The sequence below is a fragment of the Equus caballus genome, chromosome 10 (assembly GCF_041296265.1).
Source record: "Equus caballus isolate H_3958 breed thoroughbred chromosome 10, TB-T2T, whole genome shotgun sequence".
Lineage (NCBI taxonomy): Eukaryota > Metazoa > Chordata > Mammalia > Perissodactyla > Equidae > Equus > Equus caballus.
The window spans coordinates 70,547,804-70,567,181 of record NC_091693.1 but is presented as its reverse complement, the minus strand read 5'-3'; the positions used below and the strand labels follow the sequence as shown (position 1 = coordinate 70,567,181).

General features: G+C 36.9%; 1 protein-coding gene across 10 annotated transcripts in view; it reads left to right on the top strand.

Moving 5' to 3' along the window:
* Positions 1-19,378, top strand: part of HS3ST5 (heparan sulfate-glucosamine 3-sulfotransferase 5) — a 262,850-nt gene that overhangs the window by 151,814 nt on the left and 91,658 nt on the right. For 6 of the 10 annotated variants that reach the window (XM_070225447.1, XM_070225449.1, XM_070225445.1 and 3 more), the window contains one exon: positions 8,942-9,055. The gene's annotated coding sequence lies outside the window, so the exon portion shown is untranslated. The remainder of the gene's footprint in view (positions 1-8,941; positions 9,056-19,378) is intronic. The other 4 variants (XM_070225448.1, XM_070225450.1, XM_005596887.4 and 1 more) reach the window with 1 other exon arrangement.

The window sequence follows — 19,378 nt, the reverse complement described above, 5'->3', positions numbered from 1 at the left end:
ATCTTTTTGTTTTATCATATAGTTCATGGAGAAGTATGGTGTTACAGAGTTGGTTGCTGTTAATGCACATTTATAAATTAAGAGTGCCAAATAAGTGTCACCTTTCAAATAGCAAATAAACTTTTACAAAGGGAAATTCTTCCTCTATAACTACAAGACCTCTCACAGGACTCAGTCCTTTGTTAGTAAGATAAATTCTAGAAATGGATTTCAGAGTAAAGACCTCAGTGTTTTGTTTTTATTTTTTTGAAACCAATAAGGGCTGACAAAGAGTGCTACAGTGTGCTGCCGTAGTTTAGAAATAAGTAACATTGAGAATGTTCTTTTTTGCCTTTTGTGGGTTGGGTATTGCTACCATTAGCCACACGACCATAGAAGAGGCTGCTTTACAAACAGCAGGATGCTTAGATTTGTTTGAGCCCCACCTGAATATTATCTACACTATTTAAAAATGTCAAAGCTTTAGGAATATTGGAGTGATTATACTGCTGTGTTGTTATGTTCCCACAGGTTTAAGTCTAAAGTACAGTGAATTTAAAAAAGAGGATATGTTTTTCCATTGCCAAGAGGCCTAGCTATTTCAAGTGTTATTCTTTTAGATGATAAATGTAAACACTATTTTGATGCATGCTTGCTTCCTTGAATCTGGATGTTAAAATGTACAATACTTCACATTCACACTACAGTAGAATTGCATTCTGGTTCTGAGGACAGGAGTGGGGGTGGAATAGGAAAATATAACATAACTTTCAAGCCCTGGTGAAAGGCCTACTTGGTTGTGAGGAAAATGCAGATGTGCACAGAGGACTGAAATGAGAAATGGTTAGGGAGTTTGTCACTAAATTGCAGAGCAGAAGAAGGCTTTTGAGCAGGATTCTCAGCTCTGGCTGCACAATAGAATCATCTTAGTGCATATCAATCCTTGGGAGTGACTAGCATATAAGTTAAGACCATAGAAAAGAATTGCTGTGTAGGACATAAAAATAGATTTATAACCCAGAGCCTTTCTCTGTGCTTTTTAAAAAACCTGTACATGTTCAATAATTATACCTTTCTTTGTTTTTTGGGAGTTGCGTGAGGTGAAGGTGTAGATTTTTTATTATTTACCCCAAGTAGGCATTCAGTAAAAGCTTTGTTCCAGTCTGACTCCATCTCCAGCTGCAACCTGTGGAGTTTAGTTGAATGATGTCTATACCTGGGAGTAGACGTGCGTGCATGTATCTATAACGCTCTGTGTGAATGAAACGCAAGACTAGTTCTTTCAGAAATGTTCTCTTGGTTCTGATTAAAGATAAAAATAAAAACTGGAAGTTTCTGCAAATGCTGCAAGTGACTTTTTCTTGCAATGTACCCATTTATATTTTCAATAGTGTTTGTTTGTCTTTCTTGAAAAAGCCCTGCATTCAAGGACCACATTGCAACCACAGATCATTTGTGTATAATGTGGTAGATGATAGACATTTGAAATTACTGCCATAGGTGTTTTCACGTTATGTCTGATGATCTGATAAAAAGCATATTGTCAGAAAAGAGTATGGAGAACTGAAATTCCTCAGAATCAGTTTGTAGCACCCTCTTGTAATGAGAATTGCTATAAAGAAGCATTTTGGAAAGAGGTAGGGATGGGGCAAACAGTCCTTAAGATGAAAATACAGTTCAGTAAAACAAATTTATTTCCTTGGTGGGGAGACTATACAGTGGGCTTTAATTTATTCATCATTATTATTGTCCTTGAAATTGTTTCTGCCAACATCCGCATGATGGTCCCAGGAAGCCCAGAAGAGAGCCAGTGAAAACAGCTCCATGTGTGTTCCTGGCAAACTATTTCAAAATAAGAAATAAGAGACAAATACTGAAGGCTTAAGACTAAAAATACAGAGAATCTCTTTTATACACGGTGGCCCATCACTGCCAGCATTATCTATAAAACCGATGGTAGCTGTGTTAAGTAATTTATGTGGGAATAAAAATTGTTTTTATATTGCTTTTGCTGTAGCAGATAACATTCCATAAGCTCATCGTATTTTTAATCTTGACTTAAGAAAAGTACTGCTGTGGCAATTTTTGAAATGAGTTCCACTTCTCTGTTTGCAAGGAGCTCCTTCTCTTCCTTCTGGGTCCTTCCTCTCCTACCCACCCTCCCCCCACCCAACTCCACCCACCATCCCCTGTAGCCAAAGGCGTTTGTGAAATATAGAAGCAGTTATGTCATGCTGTTATTTTGGGTATTCTTAATAACTGCCTCCTGTATTTCAGAGGTGGTCTGAGGAGGTCAGCTAATGCAATTTCACTTTGATTACTTATATGAATTTTGGATGCACAGAACCCTGAACCAATTCCCTGAATTTGTCATAATCATAATTTAGTTATCCACAGCTGCTTCATTAGATTTAAGGTCCTCTCAAGAGTATATTGATTATTACAGCTCTTGATTATCTAATAACAATATTCATAAGATGCCCTCTTCTCCAGCTCTATTTCCTTGACTCACTAATGGGTACTGGTTTCACATTTTCTCCTTTTCTAGTCAGAGCGTCGCGCTAAAAGTTCCCAGATTATAATGACACAGTGGTACAGAGCCAGACCCTCTTCTCCTTTAGATGTTATGCGTTGTTCTTCACAAATCCTTTCTGCCCTCTTCCAATCTACCCTTGTTGTTACCGTTAGAAGTCTGTTTCTTAAACTGAAATCCAAGCAAGGCATTCCAGAGCTTAACATCCTTCAATGGCTCTTATTACCCACCTTGTACTTTCTTTATAGAGAGAGGTGGTTTGAGAAAGCTCTTGAACCAAAATGTGAAACTTGTTGTTCTAGCTCAATGAAATAATCAAATGAGAACATTAACACTTAAATAAGTTAATATATTTTTTACAAGTGGTTATCTTTAACAGTTTGTATTATCACTAAAGGAAGAAAACATCATTAATCACACATGAATTTTTCATTCAAATGATTCGTTAATCTGTTTAACAGTGTTTGACAGCATCTAGAATATTCCAAGCACTTGTCTAAGCAGTGTAGATTTAACAGTACGTGAGATCAACATGGTCTTAGTCATCATGAGCTTACAGTCTGTTGAGGATACAGGCAAGTAAAGAGACAGTGACATCACTGGATGACAAGGACTTGGATTGGAGAGAACAGGGTGCTACAGGATCTAGAGAAAGGACACCTAGAGAGAGAATTGTCAGAGAAATCTTCCTGAGAAAGTGACATCCAAGCTGAGATAGAAAAGAAGAGGAGAAATTAGCCACGCTGATTGGGATAGTGATCTGGGTGGAGGAGCAAGAAACTGACATATTCAAGTAATTGGAAGAAGCAGCTCTGGATGAATGAATGAGCAGGGCAAGGTGGAGTGGAGACAGAAGAGGCTGGAGAGCAATCTGGACCCCAGTCATGCAGGGTCACAGTCAGAGGGACACAGAATGAGGGGCAGTTTGTTGACTTGAAGTACCGGTGGGCATCCAAGTGAGGTTTCCAGTAGGCAGAGCCTGCGTTGCCAGAAGATGAGGGATGATTTCATTTTGAAATTTATGATTTAGTAGGTCACTTGTAAGTATAATTGAGAGCTGAATTTCTTGAGATTCCTCGGCTAGTTTTCTAGAAAATTCTTTGACTTATCTCCTGTTATGTATTTCTAATTCACTGAATGCTCTATGCGTAGCTCTCCTCAAGAAAATTCAGAATTATATGTTTAAAATATTTTATTGATGAATTGAATTTTTCCTATTCCGATTACTCGTCTTTAACTTCTCTGCACTTTTTTCAACCAGAAATTGATACAATTAAAAGTGTTGTGGGGGCCGGCTCTGTGACTGAGTGGTTAAGTTCATGTGCTCTGCTTGGGCAGCCTGCAATTCACCTGTTTGGATCCTGGGCATGGACCTACACACTGCTCATCAAGCCATGCTGTGGTGGCATCCCACATAGAAGAACTAGAATGACCTACAACTAGGATATACAACTATGTACTGGGGCTTTAGGGAGAAAAGAAAAAAGAGAAAGATTGGCAACAAATGTTAGCTCAGGGCCAATCTTCCTCACCAAAAGAAAGAAACAAACAAACAAACTATTATGCCCTGCCATGAAGAAATAGAAAATAGAACAGGCTATATAGCATTACATTAAGAGTCGATTCTGTGGAAGTTTAATTCCCTATGCTTGTCAAAAGTTGTTAAAACATTGCTAGCCTTTTTTGAATATAAAATGTGGGCAGACATGTACTAATATATCAAAAAATGACACTTTGTCAAAGAGGGCTTTCATGGGAGAGTGTTCTGAATAAAATGTTTTCCTTTAAAAAGAACTCGACCTGTTTAACATTCGAAAGCAATCACGAAAAGAACGCAAAATGCCTGAACTTCCTGCTAGTCACAATAGTCAGTTTCATTTACCCTTTAATATTTTTTTTAGTATTCCAAAAATTGTTCTCCCAAAAGAATTATCAGTTTTATTCCATGATAACCCTGGTTTGAAGTGAAATAAAAGTAACTCTGACCCTCCTCAAAATGGATTCTTTTCACACTTACTAGCACTTCCAATAGTATGAAGATGATATGCTTGGCTGTGTCTACTGTTAGCCTCGATGTAATTATATGTGAAGCGACAATTCCCTTATCTATTAGGAACACTTGCTGCGGCTAACTGCATTTACTGTCTGGTAGATGAAATACAGAATTAAAATCTCAAACTAGTTTCTCAAGTTTTTTTTCCCCCAAGTCGTTTTAAAATCTTTTAGCCTAGGGGAAGATGGTAGCCGGAAAAGAACAGAAAACAGGTGGCATTTAAGACCGTCACAAGATTAGCAAAGCAGTGCACCTGAACATCCACCCCTACCGGTTCCTCAAATAGTCCGTCTATGTTAAGACGACATTTCAATGGTTCCACTATTTCAGACCTTCCGAGGCTGTCCAGCGTTAAAATAATGGTTGATGGTTGAAATGTTAAACTGAAAAATCAATAGATAATTGGCTTTGACCACAATCTCATATCATCTTCTCTAAATAAGAGGGATATTTGTATATGTTACTCACATTCTTTTCTGAGAATGCACCTAAGTCTAGCTCTTGAGTGGGCATATCACTCATTGTTTAGGAAACCAGGAACAAGGACTGGAAGAACAGAAACAGATGGTGGTTGAGGTAACTGAGATACAGTACAGCTTAAAGACATCGTGGAACGCCGCATAATAGCACTAGGGTGAAAAGAAGAGGAATGTTCTACAGCTTCACTGGATGTGTAACCTGAGTCTGGTTTTATAGCCTGCTCAGAATTAAAATTTCTAAAGACGGGCAGTGCAAAAGGTTTGAGCTAATGTCAGAGAATGGTAGGAACAAATTTCCTCCACTATAAGGGTTTATTGAAGAGTAGAAGGCCCAGATTTTAATAAAACTTTGAAAATTCTGCATATATTGGTATGAGAAAATACTAATATTGGGAGCAACAGATTTTAGCTACTGATGGTACAACCAAGTGTGTTACCTCACCTTTTAATTAACTCACACTGTTATTGCAAGGAAGAAATGTTTTGTTGTGTTGTTGGTGGTGGCCGCAGTAAGCATCTCACAATTGAGAATGCCTTCCTTAGACCTCTGATGGGGAGCTGGGGCCAGTACGGTGCAGAGCTATGGAATGAGGGTCCACATCCTGCCTCTGTGACTTACTAATTATGTGACCCTGGGCAAGTGCCTTAGCTCCCCAAGTCTCGCTTTGTTCCTCTGTAAAATGAGTCTAGTAATACCACCTCATTAGGCATTTAATTCAGTGCCTCATGCATATTTGGTGCCTAACAAATGGTAGCAATATCGTTAATAGACAAATGTGCACAGCTTAGAAATTTTGTCCACCAAGCACACCAAGGATTGTGGGATATTTGCGAATTTGGTTTTTCGCTGAGCCAGGGCACCCACTCTAGATGGCTATTATGAATCTTTTAGAACATCCTCGTAATCCATAAACCAGGAAAAATTGTTCTACATTACCACCCACTCTCTCTTGGGTCCTGTGTATATAGACAATGCTGTTTGTTTACATAGAAGTTAAAATCAGAACATTTCCTTGAAAGCACTTTCTGGTTACCTTATCAGACAGACTCAAAAGTTTTATTACACTGATTGTTACACACTTGTGAATCATCTGCTAAAACTAGTGGTTCCTCCTAAATGTATTAAAGCCAAAATTAATTTATAAAATTTAGATCCCTTTAAAGTTTAAACAATCATATCCTTGATTATAGACTATTATTGCCTGGGAAGTTAAAGAATACATCATCTGTCTAAAGGAAACATCAGTAACATGGACATTTGATTCTACTGCATATAAGCCATGCCAGAGGTCCTGCGGTCATACCTAACGTAAACAGCTCACTATGGATTCACAATCAACACCAGCAAGAGATGCAAAGTGATACGGGTTTACTTTAGTATTAAAGTTTGACAGCACTTTTGAGCTATTTTATAAATTAATTAATTTCAAAATGGATGAGGCAGTAACATTGAGGTTTAGCTAGTTATGCTTAACTTAAATATAAGCATTTCATATAAGCATTTTAATTAAATACAAGACTCAAGCAACTAATCATTAAAAGTGGAATTGGTAACTTGAGATTCATCGTGAAACCACTTGTACCACATTCCTAATGAATTCTTTCCTCTACTTAAATAAAAGACCAAAATGTATGTGCCCAAAGTGGCAGCTAGTAAAAAGATAACCCTTTCTTGGGTCATGGTTGTCAATTTGATATTGAATCAGAGCAAAACTGCTTTACTACAGTCTCCTAGATACAGAACTGTAATTAATATTTGTTAAACTATTTCCAACTTGACTTATATTTTAGTTCCACTAGTATCTAAGAAAAACCCTAATCATTCTAATAGTATTTATTAGGGCAAAAGAAAATGGATATATTTTACTTAAAAATTTTACAGTTTTTATAGAGGAAATTTCCTTCTGAGGAAGAAAAATCTAAATAATTTTATGATTTAATTTTTTAAATTAAAATAATTTATTACAGCTTCAAAATAATGAGCAGTAACGCTCTGAATAGCTTCATTTTATAAACTGTAGATCTATATTCCAAACTCTGTAAGAATATACAAATATATTAGTGTATTCAAATTTGTATATATAAATTGGTATATGTTTAAAAAAAGAACCATTGGCTAGTCCTTACAGTGCAATGTAACTATCATTTAACCTAAACCCTGACACCTGATAGGTGCTTAATAAATGTTTGTAAATTAAATGAATAAATATGTTGATAAATTTTATAAAATATGTTTAAAAAGACTCTCTTTTAAAATCAATGTTATATCTTATCTTCTACTTTAACCTACTCAATTAGAGTAGTTGATAAAACTGAAGTGCATCTACTCAAAGATTTGAAGGCAATGTGTTTTTCTGTTATCTATTGGTTTTCTGTGTCCTGGAATTAGTACAAATGTTAAGAATCTAAAAGACAGCAGGGCCTCTGCTGGCTGAGAGAGGGTGATTTAAAGGCAAGTTAGCTTGTTTTCTTCCTTGTACAAAACACCCACAATTACTGATTGTCACATTTGTCTTCTGTTGTAAAAACTGCACTAATTGAAGGTACGACCCTAAGGGGATGCGTTCTACAGGGTAATGAATGTTGAGTGCCCTCTCGAGTTTAGCATTTTAATTATTCTTAATTATAATGATTTCTGTTTATTTGAGAACTTTAGAAATAATTCTAGTTTATCAAACATTGAGAAGCGGAATGGTTGAGCCTCTGTTTTGTTTTGTTTTGTTTTATATTGAGGTCAGCGGGCCTAGGAACATGCCAAGAAGTTTTCACAAGCAAGGGAGCAGGTTTTCTGGCTAAAATGTGAACACTGTTGATGTGTGACGTGTCCTGAAATACTGAAGGTGCACTTTTTTTCTACTCATTCTCTGGTTTCACCAGAACTGTCCGGGTGATATTGGGATTGTAAGGTGAAGGGTTAACAAGAATTCAAGTGGAAGAACTGGAAATAATGTATGAAAGTATGTTAATCAGAGAAGAGACAGTCACAATGCACTTGGTAGCCGTCTACTAGCCAAGTCTATAAATTTTTAGTCTTTTCCTTTTCTTGAAAGAGACCGTGTGTGTGTGTTTGCTTTGCACCCTGAATATAATGGATTCAAGTTAAAAATGGATATTCTGGCCATTTTGGATTAGAATAATCTTTAAGTGTACTATTATCAAATATATATTAGTGATGATGTATTGGGACGGGCTCTAACAATCTATTTAGATGTCAAGTACACTCTTAATAATAGTCTGAAATAACAACGAAATATTACTTTAAAAAAAGTTTGCCATTGCAAATCTGTTTCATTGCAATCTGTTTCATTTTCCTGTGTCTTTCGTTTTTTTTCTCTCTCCAATACAACACTTTAGTTTTAGAGCCAAACATGTACTCTGCAGCTAGAGAATTACTCAGGTCTCTTGGTAGTCTATATTCAACTTAGGAAGAAGCAGCAATTGCTTAATATATTCAAGTGATAGCAAAGGTAAGAGTGATTGATATGGATAATCGTCTTATGGTTGTAAAAAGGTCAGTCGAGATGCACAATATGTAGCTTTTTTAAGGAGAGTCCATTTAACCACTGTCACCTAAAAATTTCAGCAGCCAGATCAGAAACAAGATTCTGCTACAAGAACATGATTGAAAGTACATGTGGGTAGCTCCCAATTTACAGGTCCATCTCTGATCAAAGGGAATTAACAATTAGATAGTCCAGGGTTGGCCTCAAATGTGAACTCTACTCTTCATCAGCAAATTGGCTAATAAGAGACTTGAGCACAGTTGAAAAAAAGAAATCTTCTGATCATACATAATATATTTCATGTTTGCACACAAATTTTTACCCACAGCTACTAAGGAGCAGAGAGAAAAAAAGACTTATTGGAAAATCACTTTGCCTTCATCTCTACCCCCAGGTGCTAACAAGCAGGGAAGAAGCCAAAAGGACAGCTGGCAGGCGATGTGAGGCCATGGAGTATCCACCAACTGGATAATCATTGCTGGAATAATTGGCAAGTGTCTGAATGTAGGTATGTGTACTGAAGACCTCGGTGTGCTCTTGCAATCCATTATCCAACCTTTCTTACGCCCATTCAGGTTAATCACCTGCTGTCTCATCAGCCTTTTGAGAGTGCTACTTGACACGACTTGGCATGCGCGCACACATGCACACAGCCCCTCACAAACTCCCAGTGGCTATCCAGCAGGAAGTCCCCCCTACTCTCCTGGGCTTTTAAAACATTCTACAGAATGACTTTAAACTGACACCTGCCCTCTGGTCTCAGTGTTCCCATATAGAAACCTTCTTCCGCACTGACACTGAACCTCATTTACTGAACACAGAAAGCCTTTGTCCTTGCTGTTCCCGCTATCTGAAATAACATGCTCAACTCCTCTTTGCTGGTTTTAGTTCTGTTTTTTCTCCAAGACCTAAGTCAGGTTTCACCTACATTACAAAATCTTGCCGATTTCCCATCCCAATTATTTCCCTTCTTCCAAACTTCTGTAGGACTTGTAGTTATGCCCCTCTCTGGCATTTGATGACCTGTATCACGTATTGTTTTTTCTCTCCTTATGCATATATCCTGTGTCCTCAGGGTAACTGTCTATTTCTGGAAAGGCAGGATCTGTTGCATTTTTATATACCAGAATCCAGGATGAGGGGAAATGGGAGTGTCATGAGCTGCTATGACGGAGGGAGGGAACATAGAGATGTGGTTAAGAACACAGACTCTGGAGCTAGACTGCCTGACTTTGAGGTCTTGCTCAGCCAATGACTAGCTGGGTGACCTTAGCAAGGTTTTTTACAAACTTTCTGTGCCTTGATCTCCTCATCTCTAAAGTAGGAATAATAATAACTCTCCATCTCCTTGAGTTGTTATAAAGTTTAAATGAGCAAATAAATTTTAAAAAGGCTTAAAATAGTCTAATATACATATTAAACACTCAAAAATCATTACCTACTTATTACTGTACATACGGTAATAGTCCGTCTCAATTAATTTTCTCAGTAATGCTATAAAATAGATGGCATTGTCCCCACTCTAAAATCAGGAACCCTGTGACCCTGCACTGCCTAAAATCACGAAAAGAGTCAGATTGAGAACCAAAGTGTCTGACCCTAAATCCTGGGCTCTTTCGCTCTGCATGTTGCCTCTCACAGAGGTGCGCAGTGACTAGTTACTGTTGATAATGAGGAAATTTATTCTCCTCCCTTCTTACAGTTTAAACCAAAGTATGGTGAGATTTCACTAGATTTGACCTTTTAATGAGTATTTTCACTGTGAGATGTTTTTAGTTAACTGTAAATACTTTTCTTATGGGCTAATCCAACTGAGGTGGAGTCGTAAATTCTTTTCTTTTGGTCTGAATCAGAGGCTAAAATTCAACTCAACAAGTATTTCTGTTCCCAGACACAGAAGGAAAAGGATGGAAAAAATACCAAATGGGTATTCTCGCCCAGGGTACTTTATAATCTAGGTAACTCAAGTAATGGAAACAAAGCAGAAACATCTAATCTGTTTTTTGACCTTTCATTCCTAAATTCCCTCTGTTATTGGCTCTTCCATGGTCCGTCCCTCGCCCTATGTAATAATATAGGTTGGATACAGTATCATTGTCACAAAAATAACACTTTGGAGTGTGGGGGAATGTGCCATTCAAGAGCCTTATAAAATTTATGAGTTTTAAAATCGTGTTATTCTATTTGAAATTCTTTTGAAGCACTTACATGAGCTCTGTCAAACTTGGCAGACTAGCCCCTCTTGGAATCTTTTTATTTTCTAGGAAATCATCGACAAGTCTTGTTCTTGTCACTGCCAAAATTCCTTGGCTGCTGCTACTTCATCTGTGCATCTGTAGCACCTAGCACTGAGCTGGATGTGGTAGATGACTGATAAATCGTTGGTTAAATTAAATTCTGTCACCCTACTGATACATGAAATATACTCTGCCCTCCTGGCCCACCAGTGAATTACAGAGTAGCTTCAGAGACCCTCTGTCGACCTAAACAAACTACCTTTAGGTGAAGTATCACCAAGAGAGGAGATTGTAAGGACTAACATTTTCGAACACTTCCCTTATTCTGGGTGTTTTACTTTACACGCACCATTTTATTTAGTCCTCAAAGTAACGCTATGAAGTGGGTATTGTTATCCCCCATTTGCCAATAAGGAAGCTAAAATTCGGAGAGTTACCCAACATATTTAAAAATCACACAGCTTGTGAGGAAGAATTTCCAACACAAGTCTAATCCAAAGACCAACAAATGATGAAGCAGTAATGCTGGTTAAGTGAGTCCCAGGTCAGAGTCATGAGGCAAGTACACTGTTTTGACATTAACCTCAAGTGACTCAGGCACATCATAAAACCTCCTGATGCCTCAGTTTCCTCATCTCACGAGACATTATTATGAATATCAAAATATTTTATTTGCAAAATGGCTTTGAAATGATCATTGATGCCAGAAACATAAATTATATTTATGGATCTGGTAAACGTAAACACTGAAATAGTAAATAAGTCCTCAAATGGTTTGAAATCTCCAGTAGGTGATGGAAGGTGGAAGCAATGAAAAGAAAGGAAAACCAAAGATAAAGAAATGCCATGGCTGTGTAGAGATTCTGGAAGCAGATCTAGAAAAGATTGTTCTAGTACCAATGCTGATCCAGTGCTGTCAAGTTATCAGTTACTAAGTGGCAGTTACCCTTATAAGATGTTATGTCATGTTTTAAAATGTAGGTGTAATGGCCATAATCACAAACCAAGGACTGGCATAGCATGAAACATTGGAAATCAGGACTGTTGCATATGGAGCCAAATACCTTGTATAAGGAATGGTTGTGTGGCAAGCTACTCATTTGAAGGACTAAGAGTAATACCGTCCTTAAACACACGGTTCTAAAAGTACCTGTGCACCTCCCGAAGTGCCTGGAACACCCGAGGGGCCTCAGCGGGATTCAGCTTGCTGCTTCTTGAGACAGTCTCTTCAAAAGTTTTCCAAAGGAGTTAATGGCACTTCAGGTTGTGGCTGATATCTCCCTTTGACCTTGTAGAAACTGAAGGGAAATAAATGTATTTGATGAGATGTTAGCACGTGCTTCAGTTATTGTGGTAGTAAAAACAGCTCAGTCTCAGAGAACTTTAAGGTGCCTTCCATTTCTTAGCATTTAATTGCGTTCCTACTGAGGTTAGATAATAAGTCATTAATCTCAGCATATGACCTATATGTATTTAGACTTACGAAAGTTACCCATATTTTTTCTTTTCATTTATTTACATGAAAAGTTGCAGAAACCATCTACTAGAGTTTTAAAAATTGTACTCTCACCTGAATGAGAGCAGGCAACCTAGCTGACACTTTCAACAGTATTCAAGAAGTCAAAGGGAAATTAAGAAACCAATTTCGGGGCCGGCCCAGTGGTGCAGCGGTTAAGTGCACTAGTTCCACTTTGGTGGCCTAGGGTTCGCCGGTTCGGATCCTGGGTGCAGACATTGCACTGCTTGGCAACCCATGCTGTGGCGGGCGTCCCACATATAAAGTAGAGGAAGATGGGCACAGATGTTAGCTCAGGGCCAGTCTTCCTCAGCAGAAAGAGAAGAATTAGCAGATGTTAGCTCAGGGCTAGTCTTCCTCAAAAAAAAAAAGAAGAAACCACTTTCCTAAGTGTCTTTTGTTGAAGCCTACCTGGCAGACCTGTGCTTGCAAGATCTGCTGCTGAGACGTAGGAGCTGTGAGCAATTGCTCCATTCCACTTGACCAATTTCAACTGTCGAGCATTTCTAAAAATATACTCCTATGACAATAACACATTTAACTTTTTTTAATAGCCTCCTTAATATTTGCAGGTTATCATTATTGTTCATTGTTAAGCATCTTGATGGTAGAATGGGTTCCAAGGATAATGATTGGTGTAATACAGCAACAAATGGCTAATTTGGGGAATAATTTTACAACATAGTCCTAAATTATAAAGGTATCTTATAAACTGTCACTATACAAATGTTATTTGTAAGAATAATTTTTGTAATACCAGATTATGTTTTTCTGCAAAGTAGTGAAATATGATAGAAATTTTCCTACTTCTGTTACTTAAAAAATACTCATGAACATGAGTTCTTCAATACATAGCAGGGTGGTACCTGTTTGAGAGAAGACCCATGAGAATTATAATATCTGCTATTCATAGGGTGCCTGTTCTATGTTAAATACTTTAAAATAAGTCATTCTTAGTCTTCAGAATGTTCCCATGAGGAGATTTTATTTTCCTCATATATTCTCTTATACAACTGGGGCTCAGATAGGTTAATAAATAGATTAGTAAACTAGTAAATGGTAGTGCCACAATTCAAACCCAGATCTTTTAGACTCTAATCTCATGCTCTTTAACTATTAGCGAGCCATGCCTCCATAACAGATAGAAGGTAATGAGTAAAAAAAAACCTCTCAAGACAAAAACAATAATAATAGCTACCGTTTACTAATGTGTCAGGCACTAGGCTAGGTACCCAAAGGACTTTAAATTTGTTATCCTAATAAACAGCTCAAAAGGAGTACATTCATCTCAGGTTTTTCAGATGAATTGGATATTAACATTCCCGTTTGCCTTGTGGGAAATTTAAGGTTCAAAGTTATTGAGTTACTGACGTTAGATGACCCACCTGGTAAATAAGAGAACGGAGTTACCAACTCAGGTCTTGTTGACTTCGAAAATCCATGTTCTTTCTGCAGAATATTATAAGCTAAAATATATATCTGATTTATAAAATAAAGACTCTGGACTGCTGCATAGTTATCTCTTTTTCTCTGAATTTATCCTTAGAATGATTTTAGTTTTACTTAGAAATTACTGAGTTTCCTGTTGGTAAGAAACTTTCAGAAAATTAGTACTCATTCAATGAAAATGCACTAGTTTGTGTTTATCCTTAATGGTGCCTATGTTTACATTAAAGTCAGATTTTATTTATTTATTTATTCTTTGTGAGGGAGATTGGCCCTGAGTTAACATCTGTTGCCAATCTTCCTCTTTTTGCTTGAGGACTATTGTCACTGAGCTGACATCTGTGCCAATCTTCTATTTTGTGGGATGCTACCACAGCATGGCTTCACAAATGGTGCTAGGTCCACGCCAGGGATCCGAATTTGTGAACCCCAGGCCGCCAAAGCAGAGCATGCAAACTTAACCACTACACCACCAGGCTGGCCCCTAAAGTCAGATTTTAACGTTATAAATCTCATGTGCTCAGCTTATATTTTATAATCTAGAATTTCACTAAGAACTTAACAATTACAACATTTGTTAAACTCAGGAAAACTGCCTCACATACATAAATTGCTATTGATACCACAAGTTACAAACAGAACTGAATAGCTTTCATTCTAATCTTACAAGAAGCCTAGTGCAGCATTGTGCACTCACTCATTAAAGAAGTGTCTATTGATTGCCAACTATTTTCATAACTTCATGCTAAGGAGATTGGCCAATAATAAGAATCAAACACCCTGCCTTCAAAGAGCCTTACAAAATTAATTAGGGAGAAAAGACATGGTAACCGTTAAGCAACAGAGATTGATGTTAAGTAATATTGCAACAGGGAAGTAAATCATGTTTAATACAAAAAGGTGAGTGTTCCAATTTCACAGCTAGAGGTGCTGACTATGGGTTGAAGTGGTGAAAACGGCCTCGCAGAAGGAGCAACAGGCAGACAGGATGGATGGCACTGGCCAGGCAGGTGCTTGTGGTGGAGGTGGCCAGGCAGCAAATACATTTATTATTCTGAAGGTTTGTGCGTGGGGACTGGAAAAGACAAGATTAGAAAAGGAAGTGAGGCCAGATAGCCAAAGGCTTTGATTCCAGCTGAAGACTATGGCCTTTGGCCTCCAGGTGATGGGGGCTCTGAAAATTTTTGAGCAGGGGAACGACATCATTAAAATAGTGCTTTAAAAAAGATTAATTTGGCAGGACTAGGGAGGATGGATTGGTGGAAAGAGAAGAGGAGCAAAGAAACGACTGCAATAATTCAGGTCTAAGGTGATGAGGTTCTGGACAGAAGTGACAATGGGACTAGACAGAAAGAAGTAAATGCAAGAGATAGCGCAAAGAAAGGCATGAGAGGGGGTGATGACTAGATATGGGAGAGAAAGATACAAAAAGCACTAACTTTCAATTCTGTTTGAGAACTTTTATAGTTTACACAGTATATAGAGTTCATGGGACACTGTATACAATATTCATGGTCTGAGATGTCGTTGGATTCGAGGAAATTCTTGCTTTTACCCACTGTAGCATTTCTTTTAGCAAAATCTATAGTGAAGTCCCACTTTCTTAGAGATAGTATATACTATTATAAAAATGCCTGAGAGAATAATTGTAGCTTTATGTCATAGTAATAATAATAGTAATAACTACAGTCACAGGACAACAGCACAATTAGATGAGTGAAGAAAATTCGGCAGAACAGTGATGTTTAATTTACCTCCAAAATTCCAGTTTATTAGTTTAGCTGTTTTATTTCTTTTATCAAATTGACTTTTAAAAACAGGGAATTGATTTTATAAAGTAAATTATTTTCACAAATTATTGATATGGCTCTCTAGTAATTTGCGGTTCATTTGGTGCCTTCCTCCAAGGATTAATTCCACTGTCTTCAAAATGTCTTTGTGTATAATTATTTTACTTTACAGATGGAAAAACTGAGCCATGGAGAAAGTGAACTAATGATTTATCCAAGGTAGTGTGAGAGTTGAAAAATCTACCTTTCCTGTGGGTCCAGTGGACTACATAGATAAAATAGGACTAGAAAGAAATCAATGTTCTTTTTAGAATATTTAGATTTTATTTTAGGTTTAGTAAAAATACCCAGTGCAGGAAAATACAACCCTCTTCTCTGGAACACGCACACACACACACACACACACCATTGCATTATTATGATATATATGTATATCGGTTACTTCAAAAAGCAAGTGTCATTTTAATATTACTTAGATGCTGTTTTTAGTGCATCAAGTAAAACATATTGTGGCTTCTAATATTAATTCATTCCCCACTTAGCATTGTTAAAAATATTTATGATCTAGTATAGAGCAAAACAGATTGTTATCCATTTTCCCCAGCTCTGATATAAAAGCATTCTTCAGCTCTTTCCTAGGGACGAATGTTGTCAAAGTTTGATGGTAATTTATGTTGTCAGTCCATTAAGTTGATTTTATGGCAGCCAACACAACTATTGTCCATTTATGAGAGACCCGAGGACTGCTCTAGGTCTCGGGGAAGCCCGTTTGATACCTGCCCTCTCATATGGCTGACCTTGAGGGGAGCTGAGTTTGGTAATTTATGGCCAACACCATCTAGGAAGACCTATTTGCAAGATTCACTGTCATTTAGTGCTAAATGATCATTGCTGAGTCCAGAGACAACCCGAGACTCTGACAGAGCAATCCCATAAAAAATATTGCCTACCCACCCAGGTGTCCTTTCCAATTATCTGGAGTAGGAATTAATACTTTTAAAAGCTGCTAGTTTTTGAAAGGTTATTACAGTTTATTCCAGCGGTTTCTTTTGCACATTATGATGAATTAGTTTATTACGCCATTATTTTCCATGTCAGCTTTTTAGAAGATTGAACCATAATGTTGAAACATTAGTGCGAATGGCAAACATACTATTTTACAGCTGAGTAATATATTTCTTTGAGAAAAATGTGCTCAGTTTTTAATAACAGGTAATTTTATGTTTATGGTCCCTAATGCTGTTGTCAGATATTATTTATTTCTGTTTGGTAAGAACTAGAAAACTTTCTTTTAAAATGTTAATGGTGGTTTAGACAGATTTTAGAGTCGTAGTAAGAATATATTACTTAAAAGTCGAAAATATAAATTGTAAGTGTTTTTCCCTGAAAGCTAATATTTTCAAGGTTTTCTTGACACATATTTAATATATGATTACTTCCAGGGAGAGTAATACTTCTGTCTCCATTTTTTCTCTAAATGTAGTGGGCAGGGGGAGATTTTTCTTTCTTTTTTTAAAGGTCCTAATGACTTTCAAGTTTTTCTTTAATGAAAAACTTCTTTATCTTAACTGTTTTGTAAGCCATTTAGTAATGTTCTATCATTTACAGGTATTTTGTAAGTAATATTAATTTGCACTTTGATAGAGTTTTTTTTTTTGGTCATTATTCTCTATTATATGTCTACTAAAATGATGAAGAAGTATAGGTAATTTCCTATTTTCCAGGTATTAAAAAAATACTCATTGTACCTCTGTGTGACAAAGATTGATGAGAAGGAGTCTGAGGTGTGCTCAGTGTACTGTATTTTTATTCATATAGCAAATGGTTTTTGAATGGCTGTTACATGCCAGGCATTATACAGCTGTGTGGAGTTGGGACATGGCCACAGCAACATTTTAGAAAGTCAGTCTTTTTTTATTTCTGTTACAATTGTTTTTATCCCTACAGTTTTTAAAAATTCCAACTCCACAAAATTCCGAATCTGGAGTAAACTGAACGTGTAGACAAATTCAGTGACACTTGGGAAGTTTTACATTTGCTACCTCCAATCCAACAAATGCTTGCCAAAGGAAATATTGTGTTTTGTTTCCTCATCAAACATTCATTTCTTTAGCAAACGTTCTCAATATTGAAGTATTTGTTTTTGTTGATATGACTGAGGCAAATGTTAGTTTTAGCAGAATTAAGATTCACAACATTGCATAAATTTTTCCCATTGTGCTAGAGAATTTCTTAATAAAGGATGAGCCTGATAACGGAAGTACCAAAGTTTCATTTCTGGTGGGGGGAAGGCTTTGAAGTATAACATACATAGAGCAAAAATGCACATATAATAAGTATGCAGCTCAACTGATGGTCACAAAGTGAGCGCACCCGTGTAACCAAATCAACCGGAGACAAAAATCACCAGCATTCCAACAAACACCTGTAAGCCATCCAGTTATCGCCTCCCTCCACCCCTAGTAACTAGTCCTCTGACTTATGACATCATAGCGTAGGTTAGGCTGTTTTTTGAACTTTATATAAATAAAATCCTCATAAAATTATGACTTCTTTAGCTCAGCATGATGTTTTTGAGATTCATCCCCGTGGTTGTATGTAGCTGTTCTTTGGTATCATTGCTACATGGTATATTCCATTGTTTAAATATATCATGTTTTATTTACCCAGTCTACTATTGATGATCACTGGATTGATAGCAGTTTGGGGTTATTGCAAAAAGAAAAAAAATGCTTGTATGAGTGTTATCATACATATCTTTCGGTAAAAAAGAAAAGCATTTCTGTTGGGTGTATTCCAAGAAGTAAGTACCTGAGTCTCAGGGAAAGTATAGGTTCAGCTTTCATAGATACTGCCGACCAGTTTTCCTGATTCCTGGTCATCTCCTACACTTACCAGTTGTTTTCCTTTGGACCTCAAGTTTTAAAATAATTGGGGAGAATTGGAGTAAATAATTTCTAAGTTTCTTTCAGGCCTAGAATTCTGTAATTCCGTACTTGTATGCAGTGGAGAACATTGGCATCGATTTCAACAAAAGACAGATAATAAGAATCTGCTATTTGGTTTTCTATTATATTTCTCTATTTGCATTTGCATCTGGATTTGACTGTTAATGAACCTGAGCATTCACATTTTATGTTAAATAAAGAAATTACAATATCTGATGCAGAAGAGCTGGAAAATTTTCTGGTTTGCCAATCTTATTCTTCCATGTAATACAGACCATTTTTTGCCAGATTGATAGTAATAACTAACCAAGTGGAAAATAGTTCCTCTCTTCGATGTTCCTGGTTATTTTCACTGGAGTAAAGAAGAAAATGTATGTATATATCTCTTTTGGTATTTTACGCAAAACAAGTATTCCATACATTTTTGTCAAACGCATTTATCCATTTTGTTAAGTGGGTTTTTTGGAGGTGCTTTGGGAGTTGCATAGAATCGTGTCTCTGCCAACTGACTTTAGCCAAATTATTAATCTCCCTTAGCCTTATTTTCTTCATCTCTAATGTGAGAAAAATAATAGTCCTTGCCTCAAAGATGACTATGAGAACAAAATGACAATGCACACGTGAAGTGCTTTGCACAGTGCCTACACATGATACTCAATAAATGTTGGGTGGTGTTGTATTCTTAATTTTAAGATGGGTATTCTTCCAGCCTCTGTCTAAAGATAGTAAAGATTCTGTGGCTCACACTTTATGGATAGACAGATATGCTAGAAAGTCAATTAGAACCTGACAATTAGACTTTATTTTTCTTTTTATTAATTTTTCCACAAATATTTATTGAGTACCTATTATGTGCTATGCACTACGTAAGACACGAATATTCCACCACAAACA